Consider the following 18,712-nt stretch of genomic DNA (forward strand, 5'->3'; position numbering starts at 1 on the left):
CTGATAACGTCCTCGAATCTCGTTCCGGTGGCATCTCACAATTAACGTGCCCATAAAGCTGACAGTGAGCAGCTTCACATGACGCCTCCTGGTTATTACAAGCATCACTCTGACCCAGAGCTGAATGTAGGGGGTTCAGACACAGCACACTGCGTGGGGATTTTGCATCTTTAAGAAATCAGTTTGTAGACGGTTTAATTAAAACACACCAGAGCATAATTCAGTTGGAATTGAGGCTCCTATCAAGCCAAGTTAGGCAGCTGAAATTTTCCCAACCTTAAAAGCACCTACAAGGGACAAGGCAGAAATTTTACTCAGATCTTCGTAGTGTTTCTTGCTCTACTGATACAACTATTTTCACCAGTAAAACCAACTGCACTCAGAGATGGAAGGGACATGACATCTCCTCAGCCAAGCCCCTCCCATTGCAGAGGCTCAGAGAAGTCAAGTAAGGAGCCCCAGGACACAGAGCAGTCAGTGAGAACTAGGACCAGAGGTATAAAGGCCTAAAAAAATGAGAGGAGTCCTACAAGGTAAGAGCCAGCAACCTCTGTAGTCAGACTGCCTGGGTTCAAGTGCCAATTTTATTATTCATAAGCTACCAAAATTTGGGCAGGGTGACCCTCTCTAGCCTCAGTTTTCACTTCTATAAAGTGGGGGTGTTAATCGCATCTATCTCAAAGGTTGCCGAGAGTAAATGAAATAATGTAAAGTCAAGTACATACTAAGTACTCAAATGTGGGTTACTACTACCAGAAGGCAAGGTTCTCCATTCCCTGTCCGAAGTTCTATTTCACCAGACTGTTCTCCATGGGTCCTCATCTCTGAGAATCTCCCAGATCTGAGGAAGAAGGCTATCTGGGTGCACACACCCAGGAAGAGGCACCACAAAGCGCCAGATGGACACATGGAGACATGAATTGCATAAACTGTGGGTCTTCTAGTAGTTGTTGACCTGATAAAAACTAATTTTAATCGATGGCCAATTGGCAGGGATCCAGAAACAGTTTAAAAGATAAATGACAACACTGAAGTTCATGAAATTCTAAAATGTGTCCAAAGTGCTGCGGATCCCTATGTTTAATACAGTCAGATGGCAGCCGAATAAGGCTTAGTGATGTATGGCACCATCACGGTGTCACTTTCCTGGCTTTGATAATGTTCTGTGGTTATGTAAGATGTTATCATTGTGGGAAGCCGCTTGAAGAGTACACAGGAACTCTACCATTTTTGCAACTTCTGTGAGTGTAAAATTATTCCAAGCTGAAAAGCTAAAATAAAATGATGAGGTAGAATCTAGGAGCGCCACAAGACTAAGGGGACTCTTAGCAAGTTTTCAAAATGTCAGAGCAGTCACAGTTTCCAGGCAGTATGGCCTGGAACTTTGGGAAGAGATGCTGAATGAACATCTGGAGTGATTCTAAATCAAGTTATTCTGAAAAAGAAACTGTTTCTCTTATTTCCCCATTTCTTAAAACGTAGGGAAATTTATCCATGTATTTTGTTCCTAGTTGAAAAATTCATCATAGACAACAAAAATGGAGATGCACATTGCTACAACTACTGATAAACGTTTACTAGAACTTTGCAACGTTTAAGGATGTCCAGGGAGGAGCAACAGAGAGAGCTTTAAAGTTTATGAAAATGAATGATAGGAGTAATCTGTGGAGGCCCTACTATGCATCAGGTCAACCAGTTGGTCCTTGGACATGGTTCCCACAGAGGAAAGGCAGTCATTAACGAGGACTGACTACCTGTTGTATGGAGGGTCCCAGTGCAGACAAGGTCCAGAGTATCCTGAAGGGGAGAGCAGGTGGAGGATCTAGAAGGCCAGAGCACCAAATAGGGTGTATCCATGGAGACCATGGTACCTGGGTGATGGCGGGACCTGGGGTCCACTACCTAAGAGGTAGGGAGGTGACTGCCAAGAAAGAGACAACGAACAGCAGGGCCCTTAAGGAGCTGAGGTTCTCACAGACAATGAGAGAGAAATATCTGGAGGTAACAATGGGAGGGAGGAAGGACCCCCCCCCCCACCATGTGAGAGGGCACAAGAGGAAGTCAAGCCCTGAGGGAGGGATGGGACCTGGCCAAGGCCAGCAGAGGGAAGCAACTCAGGGGCCACGCCAGCATGGGAGTCTGTGATGCCCCAGTCCCCCTCCAAAGGGTCCTCTCTCCCCAAACCTGGCTGCTTGGAGTTGTCACCAAATTCAAGTGAACAGCCACATGCTCACCTTTAGGACTTCATAGACTATTTCAGTCTCGTTGTTATGAGTGTGGTTTCAGCTCCCACCCCAAGACTTCCCCTCTGAAGCATGTGCTTACATAAAAATAACTTCTGCGCACCAGCCAAACCTTGAGTGAGAGGACGAGGAGGATGGGGATTTTCTTGGCTTCTCACTAGCCCTGCTTTTTGAAACTGCAGCAGCCGTGGGCCAGCCAGCCTGGAACAAGTGTTCTTCACCCAGAGATGAGACAGTGAGAAAGTGAAGCTGTAATGATAATCTGAAGGGTGTAGAACAGAAAAGAATGGACGTGAACCCGAGCATGCTATGAACCAAGTCCTCTGACCAGCTCTCCCAAGCCTACCTGACCCCATGCCATCAACTGATCCCTCTTGGGATCTTGGCCCTGGCTGTTCCCTCTGCCTGGGATGCTTTTCCCAAGCTTCAGACAGTGGTGCCGTCTTGTCATTCAAGGGTCAGCTTCGATGCTGCCTTTGTGGAAAGGTGTCCCCCATCACCAGGACAGTCACTCCCCATCACACAGCATTTATTCCTGTCTGTTCTCCGAAACTTGCGAACTTGTCCGCGAGAAGACACACTCTGTGAGTGCAGGGACCCAGTCTAGTTACTGCTGGATTCCCAGCTCCTAGGACAGAGTCAGGCACACAGTAGGTCCTTAGTCACCAGGGGGTGACTCTTAAGGGAGATGCAGAGCTTGAGTCATAAGAGTTGAAGAGGAAGGGTCAGGCTCCCAAAGCTGAAGGATCAGGGGCAAGTCACTTTACCCCTTCAGGTCTCGGTTTCTCCAGCTTTAAAGGGGGGTGAACAGGATAGGAAAACAAACCAGACGACCAGTAAGACTCTTGCTGTTTCCATACAACAGGATGAGGTTTTCAATTAACCAATGTATTCCTGCCTTTCCTCCTTTCATCCAGTTCTCCATCCATCCACTCATTCTTCCCCATGGGCTGGACTCTGGGGATGTAACCTGGAATAAGACACACCTCCCGTCCTAAAGGGACAAATATAGCCTTCTAGTGGCAGAGACAGAAAGAAGGTCTCTTGCACTGACCAGCTAAGGGCCGAAGGAGATCCCTGGGCCTCTGGATGGGCCGCTATGGGGATAAGGGCTGGGGCCGTTCACACAGAGAAGGAAACCAGAGCTAAATCCCACAGACACCGCAGTGATGGAACATGTATGTTAGTGGCATCCAGGGAATCTGATCAAGAAACCCAAAGAGAATCACAGCTGGGGACAGACTGAGGGCAAAAGAGGCTCATTCCTGAGATCTCTGTGCAGATTATGTCTCCCATCTTTGCCACAGAACTGGAAATTCTCCTCCAAAGAACAATCATAATGACTGCTACCTCTCGTCTTAACTAAAGAGCTTAACACACGTGCCCACACAAGCACACGTGCACACACGCACACAGATGCCCGGGGCCCACCCCCGAAGAACTCACGTAGGACTGGAGTATGTGCATTTCTTTCAAAAAGCCCTGAGGGGGTTCCAATGCAGCACCCTGGACTTACAGCCAAAGAGTTTCCTGCCAAGTTTACTTCTGGTTTCAGTTGTAGCGGTGCACGGCGGTGTCAATGATCACAGCACAAAAAGTATCCGTGAGGATCCTCACCGAGAATATTCCGGTCACAAAACAAAAGCTAGTCTGGGGGCACAGCTCAACACCCTGGGATGCACCCCCAGCCCCTGCAACATGCCGGCCGGGGGAGCTGCCCGCCGGCCCCGCACGTTTCCTGCCTTGCTGTGGCCCAGCTTAACTCGGTAAAAAACAACTTCATAAAGGCCCCTGGAGTCACAATCGCAGCCCCGTGTTTCTGGGCTTGGCCAGATCAGATAAAATTTCATTCTCTGAATTGGTTCCTAATTTAATTACTCCCCGGATAAGCGCTGGCCTGCCGTTGCTGCAGGGAAAGAACGAGGAAGGCGCGGCGCCGCAAGCTGCAGTGCCTGCTTGGCAGCTGGTGGAGGATGAGCCGTCCCGGGGCCCCTGCAGGTCAAAGGGGGCTGGAACGGTGGGCCTGAGCAAGGCGGTCACCCTCTGTCCTCCCCACCAGCCTTTATTTATTATCCTCAGCCAATCAAGACGGTGACCTGCGGTTTTACTAAGCGCTTAGGGAGAGCATTCAGGGTAACTGGACTGACTCCAAAAACCTGGACTCAATCCTGACTTCATGTGGCCTCTCTGGGCCTCAGTTTCCCCATCTACAAAATGGGGCTGGATGATGTGTCCCTGAAGGCCTTTCCAAGCTCTAAAATTTAGGCAACTCGGGGGATCAGAACCTTATCTGAGAATCACGTCTTCTCTAGGGTCAGGGAAAGAGCACATAAAAAAAGCAAACGAATCTTATTATTAAAAGCAAGTAAAAATATCTCATCAGATTTAATTCCAGAAATGGAAACGTGTCCACACAAAAACTTGTAAATGAATGTTTATAGCAGCATCATTATTCATAAGAGCCAAAAGGTGGAGACAACCCAACAGACGAATGGACAAGTAAAACGTGGTCTACTCATACAGCGGAGTATTACTTGGCCATAAAAAGGAATGAAGTACTGACACACACTACCACATGGATGAACCATGAAAACATTATAGTAAGTGAAATAAAGCAGGCGGAGAAAACCACATATTATATGATTTCATTCCTATGAAGTCCAGAATAGAGAAATCAATAAAAACAAAAAATAGATTCTTGGTTGCTTAGGGCTGGAGGGTGGGGGTGAATGGGGAGCTAGGAGCTGATAAGTAATAGCTCCACAGTTTCTTTCTGATACGATGACATGTTCCAAATAAAATGTAGTTCTGGTTGCACATACCTGTGAACATACTAAAAACTACTGAACTGTATACATTCAAAAGGGGAATTGTATGCTATGTGAATTACATCTCGATAAAGCTGTTTTATGAAAAGAATAGGTTGAATGGGCAAAAAAGTGTTGCATGATTTTTAAAAATAAATCAGGAGAGAACTTTGTAAAATAAATATCTATACACATAAATATACATATATACATACAAGCACACACGTGCACACACACACACACACACACCCCTCCCTAAATGGTCCTGCAGCTTCATAACTGGTCCAAAGGTACAAAGTTGATTTGCAACAGGCAAATCTCCTTTTTCCATAAACCAAACTAAAACAAAACAAAACTGCTGACTCAGAACTGGGCAGGCCTGCATTTTTCTATTGATTTGTTTCAGTTTTAACAGCCAAAAGTAAATTTATCAGCCAGCTAAATGGCAACCGAGCTTTCATCTACTTTTTAATACATCATTGTTATTCTCTGAGCTCAACTGTGTACGATGCAAAAGATCCGTGGATTTTCAACTGTCATGGGCACAAATGATTTTTTTTTTTTTTAGCCTGGAAGATATTTCTGATGAGGAGGGTCACATTTGCAAAGCTCGCTTTCCTCTTTTGTACATCTCTCCACATCTAATTTCTCCCAGAAACTGTTCTAGAGTGAGTATAAATAGCTTTTCAAAGTTAGGACGACACAGAAGTCAGGCTGTTCCCACTCATTAATTGGAGCATCCTTCTATCCTCTCTTGGAGTCCTACTGATAACTTTCTTAGGCAAGTTCAACGTGTCCTAAAAGCAGCTATTTCCTCTGACTTTCAAAATAGTGCGCCTGGGTGGGGTTGGAGGGGGCCTTCCTGGAACTGTTACGTTTATCTCGAACTGTGACAGAATAAGGGAAGGGCACATTGCTGTGGGTCAGGCTAGAGACAAGTACGGAAAAGGCAATCGGGAGTTTCCCACAGTTCAAGAACACCAGGCTCACAGGAAGATGGTCCGCCCTAAGGACTCACCATATCTAAGCATGGACGACGTTTCTTCAGATAAGAAATATTCACCAATGGGTCAAAGTGAGAGGCAACTAAGGGAAGTTTAATGTTTAACGATGGCTGGTGCGTGGGGCAGCGAGGGAGCTACCACTTGGCTCTCCACTCTGTGGATGGGGTTCAGCATCCTGGGACCGCTAACAGAGAGATGCTAGAAACTCCTACAGCCAGGACACCATGCCCTTTGCAAGACAGAGGATTCCTGCTACCTCAACTGAGTGCCCGGTCCTAGGGCAACAGTGCTAAGTGGGACAGGAGGAGTCGGCCCGACCCGAGAGAAGGGCCCAGGGCTGGCTGTGATGCCGGACAAAGCGGGTTCTGGTACCAGCTAACCAGAGTTCAGAACTGGGGGGCCTGGGCCCTGCCAAGACCCTCCTGGGTGTCCTCTCATTTGTCCTTTGCCCTGTGATGATAGGGAGGTTCACAGGTGGAGGACGAGCCTGGATTCGGGGCTGGCTTATCCACCAAGTAGGCCCTCTCCAACAGACCAACTGACCCCTACTCTTTTTTGTCGAGATTCTGGAGAAAGGCTTTCCATCGAGGGCTGCCACAGAGAGTTTCAAGAATAAACCCCCCCCAACACCCACACACCTACACCCACACGCCCCCACACACACACCTACACACAATGCCAGGAGCAGAGGCCCTGGCCCAGCCCCACTGCAGCCCCCAATCTCTCACTCCAAAGAAGAGGGTGGAGACCAGATAAGTGGTGATATCCTGCCTCCGGCAAGTGTCTGACAAGTCTGTGCTGTTCTTCATGGAAAATTTAAAAGCTCAACTGTCCCCAAGAATGTGATGGAGGATGACATGGGACAGAGGCCCTCAGACTTAACCCTGGACCGGAAATGACAGCACAGAAAGAACGCCGATCCCTCATCCTTCTCGACATCTTCCTGAAGCAACAGCAATTCTGAAATCAGGTGTCTGGTTACCTGACCCAGAGACGAGTCAGCTGCGGTCAACCCCACCTGGACATCCAGGAAACTGAGGATGCGGAGCCGGTCGGTCCCCACAGGACCTGGGCCAAAATTTCACCCTGCCCGGCATGGCTGCAACGTAACAGATGGTGTGATCACAAGTGTCTGTCGGGAAACACAATTACTTGGATCAATGCCCTGAGGCAACCCCGCTTTCTTGTAATCCTGGAGATCCCTTATGTGCACAAAGCAAATACGGTTCTGTGTGTGTACATTTGGAAGACTCTTTATATAAACAGGTTCACAAATCAGAGGCAATAATCCTCTGTAGACCAATAGTCTGATTTTTGGTTTGGAAATTACGGTTCTCATAAATACACACCAGGACACACTTTTTATTTTTAATGCAAATATTTACATTCCAAACAAAGGAGCATGGAACTTAAAGACAAGCTATTTATATCAGCTATAAGAAACACTAACGGCCCCCACATTTCTTGCCTGAGTAAATGGCTCCTACTTATACTCCTGAAATACCAACCAAATTTCCATAAAGTTTATCCTTAAGACTCTCAAGACACAAAAAACTGTGGTTACTACCTTTTAATAGCCCCAAAATCTGTCCAAAAAGCTAAGGTTATTCCATTAAGCTCTTGACTCCCTCAGAAATTTAGTGACAAACGTTTACTATCCTGTACCATGCTACCAAACTAAAGATACTTTTCTGTCTTCTGGGTGCACACCGAGAGGCCCACGTGAAATCCATCACAGCCCTCTCTCCAGGACATAGTGGCTTTTGATGCATTAGTTCAACAAGATCAAAGTCTCTTACGACTGAGTCGGCCCCCAGATAGCCTCCTCACCCTTGAGAGGCCCTCCAGGCTGGACCAGTGGGCTACATGCAGGATGACCAGAACCTGCTATAAAGTGGGGTGGGGCCAAGGTTGAGTTCAGTAGAGTAGAACCGAGGATGCTCAGAGGAGGACAGTAACACTCAGATGGAAGGATGTGGAGAATGGTAAGAATGACTGGCAAAGCTTGCTGAAGGTGGTGAAGAGGGGGGAGCAGGGGGTTGATGAAGGCTCAGGACATAAGGGGGAAACAAGAAGAGACGGGAAAGGCTCTCCACTCAGCCTATCAGGTTACTGGTCAGGCAGTAGCTCCGCCCCTCCTTGTAAATTACACTTGCCTTACAGTTAGAATGCAGCCTTGAGGTCAAAGGCTAATCATTATCTCAGTTTGGCTAATCACTGCCATGCTCTAGAAATAACAATGCATAGTTGACAGGCTCACTTCCTAACCTCAGTGTCCCTGGTCCTTATCAACTGCACATCTAACGTCCTTATCAACTGCACATCTAACGTCCTTATCAACTGTAAACTTAAGAGGTGCCAGGTGTCAGCCCCTCCCCACCCCCATGACGGGCCAGGCCCTGAGCACTTATTATTTGCTGTTGGGGGGGAGGTGGGGTGAGGGGGGTTGGGGGTGGAGGCATGGTGGGGGCTCTTCTTGCTCACTCCTACTGTTTCCTTCTTCTTGGAGAGAGTTCCACCTGTGTAACAGCACCTGTGTCTACAGCTGGTGGTGTCCATGCCAACCCAGGAGTGTATAAGGAGTATCTGAACATTGGTAGTCTGGCCTTGCCTTTTCCCACACAGAGTAGCCACTGCCCCCTGCTGGCTGCCCCGGGGAGGAATGAGGCTGCCCTGGGGAGAGGCTGCCACTTTTCCATTCTGCCTGTGACTCAGGGGAGGTCACAGTTCTCACCTTCGGATTGCGATGCCCACTTGCCTACAGATTCAATCACATTCTCCAATGTCCACTTCAGTCGGGAACAAACATTTTTATCTTATTTTATTTTATTCAGAACTTGCCCAGGAAAGAGGGGTTCCATTTGGGCAGCTCCCTTGAACCCTAAATTGTAATATTGGTACTCAAACTGCACTGTAAGGTAGAGATTATTAACCCCATTTTACAGATGAGGAAACTGAGGCATAAGGAGATTAAACCACTTGGTCATGATAATGGAGCAGAGAAACACAGGAGGGGCTTGAAGCCAGGTCAGCGTGGTGCCCAGGCTCACTCCACCACCTATGCTGCCCTTCCAAGGGTCTACGGGATTCAACATCCAGGCTACAAAAACACCCACGCAGTGAGCACCAAACATTTGGTTGACTGGGAGATGAAGGTGCTGGCTGAACTTACGTCATTCAACCTGAGTCCCTTAACACGTGTCACCAAGGGCAGACAGCGCTGCCCAGACCCCTTTCAATGAGGGATGGAGACAACAGTACACCTTCACAGAACTCTCAGACTCTGCAATGCACCTTCCAACCTCATAGCAAATGTGCCACACGCCCAGGCCCTCGGGGCAGCTCCCTACAAGGGTACAGCAGAGAACAGAACTTCTCCTGAGATCCAGGGCTGCCCCGGGAGGGATGAAATCGCCACCTCTCGTGGCCTTTTCTCCCTCTCAGAGGGCACACCACTATCTTTCTGATCACAGGGGGCAAAGCAGCCAGCAGGTACATATTCTGCTTCAAGAGAAGCCATGAAACCACCAGATTCCTGAATAGTGTAGGAAAAAAATAATTACCCTTGCCCTGTAATCTAATTATTTGCCCATGTTGGGGTATTTTCCAGGCACCTGGGTGACTCGACTGCCTGTTTCAATATTTTTACCACAAAGACAATTCTGGAAAGCATCCAAGTTTCCATTATAATGACACTCTCTGCTTTTGAGGATCTGCCAGCCTCCCTTTCCTCAGAGACCCAGAAGGCCTGGACCAGATCGAACTCTAGAAACGCAGCAGAGGGGTCAGGGAGAAGCTGCTCCAGCAAGAAGGGCCCACACACCTGCTCAGGACCCTATTAAGCTTAGAGTGGGGCTCACGATGTAACGTTCAAAAGCAGGGACCCCAGCACGTTTCCTGGGCAAAAGCTGCCTGGTCTGCCCTCGGCTTAGTCGCGTCAAGGAGGAGCAGAGCCAAACTGATCCACAGCCTGTCCGCAACGTTAGCTGGAAGCATCTCAGGCGGCGGCTGTTTATCCAGCTCCCTCTTTGCACAGATGAAGAAACAGCCCAGAGAGGTGAAGCAACCAGCCTGACTAAAATCCAAGGTGTCCTGGGGAGCCTGGCCTCATGGGGTGTCAGAGAAGCCCTTGGAGGTAGAATATACTAGAAGCCATGCCCCTCCCCAAGAAATATACATATCTACATAAAAAAACTGTACATGCAATTTCAGGGAGATCAGAGACTTCCCCCATCCCTGGTTATGAGCACTAAAGAATAACACAAAAGCCGGTGTCTACGAAGCACTTAATGTATGTCAGGTACCACCCCCAGCACCTGCCAGGCATTAAGTCATGTAAAGGACACCAGCTCTCAGGCCAGGGGTGAAGGCTCCCCAGACCCCTCCAATCTCAAGAGTCGCTGAGCCAGGTTCCTGCCGCTCTCTCGGCAGCATTGTGTAACTCTGACCCGTGCAAGTTCTGCCTCGCCCGCTAATCTGAGTGCTGCCCTGGGCCCCCACGCACCTGGCCCTGGGCCTGCACCTGAAGGAATGTATAAATGCTGCATGTAGCTGCGGATGATGAAAGAGGATGCTTGCATTTCCTCCACAGCCCTTTCGAAATCAGCAGAGACCGAGAACCTGCTTCCCTCCGCCACCCCCCACACCCCCCCCAGCTTACTGCTTGCCGATTCACGCCCGCCTTCCCCTTCTAGAGCCACGACATTCGCCACCCCCGACCCCACTGCCCTCCTTCCTCCACTGCCATTCTGGGATCCTTCCTCCTGCACATCCCGATGGCTAAAAGCTTAGTTCCCACGATCTCAAACGGCCTCCCCATTCTCCGACTGAGACAAAGGGGGACACCTGTCTGACCTGCCTGGCACAGGGCCAGCTAGGAACCGGTAGGAACCCAGGAAACGACAGCTGTTTCGACCAAACGTTCTCCATCCCAACTCCCATATTCAAAAAAAAAAAAAGTCTGTATTGGCCCAAAGCAACACAAAACCTTTACTTTTCTTCCTACATATCGAGACTGATACCCTCATTAGAAAACTGCCACCTTTACGCTTCATTTCATGCCATGAAGACCTGGGTCTAACACGCAAATCATCTCGTCCCAGTGCTTCATTTTAAAGGAGGAGCGTCTCAGGAAGGAAATCAGACCCTGGCACTTGAGAACAATGAAGAAACACCCCGTGCAAGTCAAAACAGTCTCCTGGTACCTTGGCAGCTAAGCGAGAAGACAAGCTTTGGATTCACAGAGCGGCAACACGTTCACCATAGAAGTCAGCATCATCTGAGCTCCTCGACACTCAGACGGATGCACTGTTCTCACCAGTGGCTGAAAGCATCCCTTCTAAATCACGTGCTGCTAAAGAGATGCCCACTAAGGGAGTCCTCACAGAATGACACTCCCAGGCCAGCTCCGTTTAAAAATAGTTTCTGCTTTTAGAATTTAAGGAAACTCCTCTCTCATACAAATGGGTTCCAAATGGCACCTCTGTATCCTGGGCCTGCTGAGGCCTGGGGACAGGGACAGGGTCTGGACGTGCGAACAGGAAGGTAAAGCTGCCCACCACAGCGAGTGTCCATTCATCTGGCAGTTTCCAAGAGGCTCCAGCTGAGCAGGGCGGGAGGAGAGAGCTGCCCAGGAGCTGGAGAGAGGAGACCTGGGCTGACCTTCCACTTACAGGCGTGTGACTTTGGACCCACTGCTCTGAGACTCAATTTCCACATCAGAAAAAGGAGCCTCCTCCGCCCCCCAGCCCTCTCCTCTCCGGCACTTTTCCTTGCCTTATTGTCCTTCCCAGCTCTTAGCGCAGTTCACTGTTCATTTGTCCATCAGGTATAGGCATTTTTGCCTGCTCCCCTCCTATGAGGGTTGGGACTCTGTCTCATCACTGTATTATGTGTACTATTTGATAAATGAAATTATATGCAAAGTTTTATGCAGAGTGTCTCTTTCCACATGACAAGAATTCATCAAACAGCTCTTGAACGGATGCATGACACCCAGCTCGTGAAGGAGCCTGGCACATGGCCACAGGCACGTTGGGCACCCATCAGTTCTTAGTCCCTCAGCCTTCGGGGGGTGTGATCCCCATGCCTACCATGTGTCACATCTCTCTGACAGCGGGACACCCTTCCCAATGTACAAACACAGGGCCAGATGTCAAGCTTCAGACCTCTCGGCAGAGCACTCACCCCTAACCCTCTATTCCACTTCAAGAATTTAAGCACACACTTACATATCCAGGCTAGAGAATTCTCTTGAAAATTAACAAGACCTGTCAAGTTGGTTTTTCCCCTCAACTGACTGGAGCTGAGTCAAAGCTGCCCTCTTAGGCAGGGAATGCGCTCACCTGCTCAGGGCAGCCCCTCGAGTCCTCCTCCTCTGCCCGCTCCCTGATGCTAGCTAGGCTAGCTAGCCCAGATAACCTCCAGCCAGGCTCTAGGTGGTCTTGGACTATCTCATCACAACCCAGCACTAACCTAAAGCTCCCACTAGTGCACGTTCAGGCTCCCGTGGCCCCGCTGCTTAACCTGGAGTTTCTCCTCTGCTCTTTCTCCAGACACCAATTAAAGCAGAGTCCACTGCCCACTTACCAACCTCTCCCATACTTTCCTGCAAACATCACCTCTTCCAGATGCAGGGATTAATCATCTCTCTTTCAGGCAAGTGGAAAACCAAACGCCTCACCTCTCCTGGCCAGGGGCAGCAGCCACAGAGGAGGAGCAAGGTACAGACACAGCAGCCCTCACGGCAGCCACAGTGACCGTGCTGGGCTCCCTGGCCAGCTGATCATCAAAGAAAAGCAAGGCACACGTGGGAAGCACTAGGGACAGACCTGTCACTCCACCCCACACACAATATCCCGGATGAATTAACTCTGCTTGCTTCACCCACTGCAGCCTTGCAATACCCCGGGGGGGGGGGGAGCAAAAGCATTGGATTTCCTTTAGAGGGCCCTAGAGATGGTTCTCCAGGGGAGCTGGACCTTGGAGGGAAGACAGCCCTGCAGCTCCACTTGCGGCTCACCTACGCACCTACGTACTGGGAGGGAGACAAGCCACTTCACCTTGCTGGCTCAGTTTCCCCATCCAGCAGGAGGCAGGAAGAACATTTTCCTGCCAATCTTTCAGGAGTACTGGAGAGCACAATATATTTGATAAAAACTATCTAATTAAAAGGCAGTGTTATTCCCCTGCTGTTTCAAACTAACTCATATATGATTTGCATGTACTTATGTACCGATCAAGACATCCTGATTCAATGTACAGTTGGTAAAATTAATAAGTGCCACATTCTGGAAGGGAGAGTTCCTGATTTTGCCGCTGGAGTGGGGGTGGGGGAGGGGGAGTAAGAAAGCTGGGTTAGAGAATGGTGTGGGAGGTCCTAGAGGAACTTAGGGCAAATCTCCAGGCCTCAGTTTCCACCTGAGTCCCTTAGGGAAGCAGATGCCCCCGGGCTGACTTTCTGCTCCACTAGCGAGTGGCTGCCCTCCCAGGAAAAGCAGCTGATGAAGAGCAGCTGGGGCCCTGCGAAGCCCTCTGCTCAGCCTCGCTGAACGGCGCGCCACATCTCTTCGTGGGGCGTCCTGGAGATACAACTTCATTCCCCCAAACTCCGTGCCATCAACTTACCCAGCGTGAACACAGCGAAGGGCCTCGGGGAACGGGAAAATGGGGGCACGAGGACCAAGTCCCAGCCCCAGCCTGTGCCGCCTCCTTGTCGAACCTTCCTACTCGAAGCGTGGACGTCCAGACGCCAACAGCCGGCATCCGAGCCCCAGACTTCAGTCTACACCCGCTGCTCCAGCCGCGCAGGCCGACCCCGGACGCAGGGCGGGCGGGCAACGTGGGTACCAGGACCGCGGCTGGGCGGTCCAGCAGCCGCGCCCAGGACCCTGGAGGCTCCGAATCCTAAACACTCACGCATACACACGCGCGCACGCCGGCCAATCCGTTCGCCCGGAGGAGTCGGAAGGCGCTTCCACAGCTCTTCATTCATTCCCGCAAAGGCGAGATTCCCTTCTGCCGGGAGCCTCCATCCCGTGATCCGAGGGGTCTCCAAGGGGGCCAGCTGCGCCACGACCCGCCCCTCAACCGCCCACAGCCACCGAGTCCTCTCCACCCGCACACACAACCCAACAGTCTCGGGCTCCAGCACGATCGATCGCAAGCGTCGCCTCCGCGCAGGGGCAGCTGCCACCACAGCCCCCTCACAGCTTCGCCGCCCCTCGGTCCCCGCCGCCCCAGCCGCCCAGCCGCCCTGCCGCGCCGCTCGGCTCAGACCTGCAGCGCTCGGCTCGCCGTGCCCAGGCCGGCCGGGGACGCCGCCGCCGCCGCCGGGAAGCGCTGGCTACTCCAGAGTCACGCCGCCTCCTGAGCTGCGGCCGGGCGCTGGGAGGGGGCAGGGGGCGGAGGGCGGGGAGGAAGGAGAAGGGGGCGGGGAGCAAAAGTTCAGGCCGCTTCGGGCCTCGCAGCGCCCGGGTCTCCTCCCAGGCCCGCCCCCGCGGCCCCCCTCCCGGAACCCGGTCCCACAGGCTTCGGCGCCTGGGACCCCCCGCCCTCCGCCTCCCGCTTCCCGCCCGGAGCGGCCGCGGGACTGGATCCGGGGGCGGGGAGGCGGCTCTGAATCGGAGTCGGGGAGAGTGGCGGATGCCCACCTACCTGCCCCGGGCCGCGCCTGGAAACTTCCCCGAAGTGCGCCGGGGAGCGGAGCGCATGGCTGGGGAATTCCCCCCACCCCCACCCAAGGCGCGCTCATACGGAGAAATGTCCGTCTGTCCTCCGCCTGCAGCTTCTAGAGCGGGGCGGCGCGGGGGAGCCCCGATTCCGCTTCCCGGGACCGTTCTCCTGGACAGCCCGCCCGTGCGTGTCCCGTGGAGTGAGCTCCCTGCCGACCTCCGGCTGTTCGCAGCGCTACCACCCCACCGCCGGGTCCCCTGTCCCCGAGCCCCGGCCGCATTCTCTCGAGCCAGGGAGGGGGCGTGCGAGCCCTTGCGCCGTCGCCGGCCAGCTCCTCCGGCGGGGTCCCCGGCGCGCGCAGGGCGCCCCGAGAGCGACCAGGATCGGCGATGAGGAGACGCCCTCCGCTGGGGGCCGCGGTTGCCTCGGGGAGACTGGGCCGAGGGGCGCGGGGCCCAAACCTGCCTCGGCTCCGCGCGCTCGCAAGTTCATTGTCTGCCTGGGCCGCCGCCGCCGCCACCGCGCCGGGAGCGCCGCGGGGAGTGAGGCTGCGCGCAGCCTCCGCGGGCCCGGATTCCCTACGCCCAGCCCCGGCCGCCCCCGGCGCTGCCTCGCCGGAACACGGAGGGGCGCCGGAGCCCTGAGCCAGACTCCCACCCGGCGCTCGTCGCCGCCCCCACCGCCGCGCCTGGCACCCAACTTGTACCTGAGAAGCCCGAGTCCAGCCCGGGAGCCTCTGCGGCTCCGGCTCCGCGGGAGCGCGCCCAGCCCCGCGCCTGGAGCCCCGCATCCAGGGCGCGTCAACCTGACTCCCCGAGCGCAGGGAGGAAAAGTTTGGGAGTGACGTGCGGATGGCGAATGAAACATCCGAAGAGAGCCCTCCCCCCGCCCCATGTCGCGCTGACACACATCAGCTCGAGTCTGGAATGTGCGATCAAGGCGTGTGCGCCGAGCGGTGGGTTTGGTTCCCGCCCCCTCCCCTTTCAAGTAAACACGGTCTGTGCGATGCTGTGATTCCAAATAGAAAGCAAATCGAAATCCCTTAAGTCTGCCTATGACACCCCGCCAGAGACATTTTTAATGAACTTGGCGGTCTGGAGCCAGCCCATACATGGATATTCAAGGCCACGGCGTTAGTGGGTTCTGCGCCCTCTGTTGTATTTTTGCATCTCAAGAAGGCTCTCCTCGGCTCTTCGCCCCAGCCTGTTTGCTTCCACAGTGAGGGAAGGCTCACCGGGTCCCCGAGCCCAGCCACAGTGGCCCAGGGGTGGCTGCTCCAGGAAACCACCTGGGGTGTTCCAGGAAGCAGCACCAGGAGTCGACTCCTGGCCTCTTGTCTGAAGATACCATCAATTAACGAAAAGACACTTCGAATTCTGGAAGACTGGACTCAAGGGGCGCTTGGAGCACCAAGCCCAGCCTCTCAGGAACAGGTCCAAGAGACAGAAAGAAAAAAAAAAAAAAAAAAACAGAAAGAAAAAAAAAAAAAAAAAGCAACCTTGTCTTCAGTCACATAATCTTTTGCCTGCCCATGTCCCCATGGCCACAGTCCAGCATCCTGTCCTCAAAGCAACCAAACGTGGAGCTGAGAGTGCACCCTAAGTGTCAAATGCCGGCACCCCACTGAGGGGTGCCGCCTGAGGGTGCCTTTCCTCTCTTTGTAGAAAAATGTGATTGTTTTATTGCTTGAGGCTTCATCTCACCCCCCAGAAACTATACCCCACCCTGAGGTCCCAACCTTTTACTCAGCATCCATGGCAACTAATGCAGAGGTCACAGTCGGAGGATTATAACTGCAGATGGGAAGCTGGGATGAGAGGGGAATTCTTCAAAACTGTATCTTGTTTTCCTGCAAATAAGGCCTCCTACATAAAATCCACGAAGAAAGATTAATGTAGCAAAAAGACCAGCCTTAGAATCTCAGACTAGATTGCTTTTTCCATATAGACGCCACTTGGTGGTTTTTGTTCATTATTATTTTTTTAAACAAAAACCTTTTTCTGAAAATACAATGAGCTGCTTTTTGCAGGGTTCACAATTCCCAATAGATGATGATGCCATTTTTCAAGGTCTTACACACGTTGTGGCTTTGGGGCTTATTTATTAGCTCCCAAGAAAAGCCTGCCTTTCAGTGAGGTTTATATACTTAAGTAATTGCACCAGGGGACACAGTGCAGGGTGCTGTTAAAGAGGGTTGGTTGTGCATGCGTCTGCAGGGAAGGCCCTGGGCCAGGCAGCTGTCAGACCAGAGTGTGCAATGGGTTTAAACAAACACAGGGAAGGTTCTGTGGAAACACCGAGAAGGAAATCCCCTCCTGTAAGGGTGTGGGGAACATTATTCCACGGCCACACATACCTCCGCCTTTCCTCTCCTCCCTCCAGATAAACACATCACTCCGTCGTGGAGATGGCTCAAGGCCCACCCAGATCACTTTCAGATTCGGGTGTCAGAAATCACAGTTGACAGGGAGCAAATTGTTTTTAAGTAAAATCACGGTGCCGCTTTGATACGAATTCCACCAGGGACTTTCTAAAGGTATTTATACACGTGCCTCAGATTAACTGGAGAGCGATTTTTTCCTCTCAACTTGAGTTTCAAAAAATTACCCAAGAATTGCCCTTGAGTCTGTTATTCTGGAGAGCTGAGAGAACACCCAAATGCCAGACATACACAAATGTGTGGATGGATGGACAGATGGATGTGTAACCGTGAGTGAGGCTGGTGCCAATGTGACACTGGCAACTAATGGGGTGGGGAGAATGCAGGTAATTTAAGAAAACCAATACCCCCTCCCTACATGCACACTTAGGCTTCCAGAATTCTGGAAGTAAATTGTCTGGGTTCAAATCCTACTTCTGACACCTACTACTGAGTGAATTTGGGCAAGACACTTTTCCCTTTTGTGCCTCAATTTGGGGCTTATAATAGCCCCTACTAGCAGTAGACTGAATTATTGACCCCATGGAGGGCATTACACTTCTACATCCTTGTCACAGCTTCATAGTGTACAGAACATATGCCCCCATCCCTCGGCTTTGGACTCAGCCATACAACTTGCTTTAGACAATGAGATTTTAAAGAATGTGACCAAATCAGAAGTTTGACATGTGTTGCAGGGCTGGGCATGCTCTCTTTTGCTCTGGATCCATAATGAGAAGAACATATCCCAAGAAGCTGCTGCCTCTTCCAGCAAGGCTCCAAAGTAAACACACATGAAGCAGACCCAAACTCAACTTGCAGCCTAGAGCCAAGTTACCCCCACACACACACAACTGGACTCAGAACTGCCTCAGCTGACCTACAGACACATGAGCAAGGGGGCAAAATGCTTGTTGTAAGTCACTGAACATTGGAGTTTTGTTACACAGCTTTATTGTGGCAGTAGCTGGCTGATACATCCCCTCTGTGGACTGGTGTGAAGATTAATGATGCAGTGTTTGAAAAATACTAAGCACAATTCTTAGGATCTTAAGAGCTCAGAATTATTAGCTATTATTAGTAATCAATATCATTAAAAGCAGTTTTACATAAAACAGTCACATAATAACTGTTATTTAGCTGGTCAATTGAATTAATGAATAAGTATGACTTGAGTAAAGATTCTATGAGACAATGCAAGCACATCAGAAAAATGGAAGACCAAGGACCTGCCATGATCTCCAAATTACATTCGTTCCCTCATTCATTCATTCATTCATTCACTCATTTGTTCATTCATTCAGCAGACATTCCCTGAACACCTGCACTGTGCCACACACTGGAGCCACTAAGATGATTAAGTCTCTATATCCTCCTAAGGATGGGGACCTACAAAACTGCCCCCCCCAGGGGACAAACACTCTAAGCACTTTCCCGTGCTACATCTTTCGAGCTTCACAGCAGCCTTGTGCACCAATGTTAGTTAATCCCCATTTTTCAGATGAGGAGAGTAAGGCTCAGAAACAAAACAATATAGGGAAAGACCAAAGGCCACTCCCATACCTT

At 51.2% G+C, this 18,712-nt stretch overlaps 1 protein-coding gene across 3 annotated transcripts in view; it reads right to left on the minus strand.

Annotated features, from left to right (window-relative positions):
* The window catches only part of CHST15 (carbohydrate sulfotransferase 15), an 85,298-nt gene extending 69,747 nt beyond the window's left edge, over positions 1–15,551 (minus strand). The window contains exon 1 of one of the 3 annotated variants that reach the window (XR_010382006.1): positions 13,681–14,273. The gene's annotated coding sequence lies outside the window, so the exon portion shown is untranslated. Of the gene's footprint in view, positions 1–13,680; positions 14,274–14,331; positions 14,438–15,433 lie in introns of those variants that run through there. The other 2 variants (XM_031461943.2, XM_031461944.2) reach the window with 2 other exon arrangements.
* Between the last annotated feature and the right edge of the window lie 3,161 nt (positions 15,552–18,712).

This window comes from Camelus dromedarius, chromosome 8, assembly GCF_036321535.1.
Source record: "Camelus dromedarius isolate mCamDro1 chromosome 8, mCamDro1.pat, whole genome shotgun sequence".
NCBI classification, from domain to species: domain Eukaryota; kingdom Metazoa; phylum Chordata; class Mammalia; order Artiodactyla; family Camelidae; genus Camelus; species Camelus dromedarius.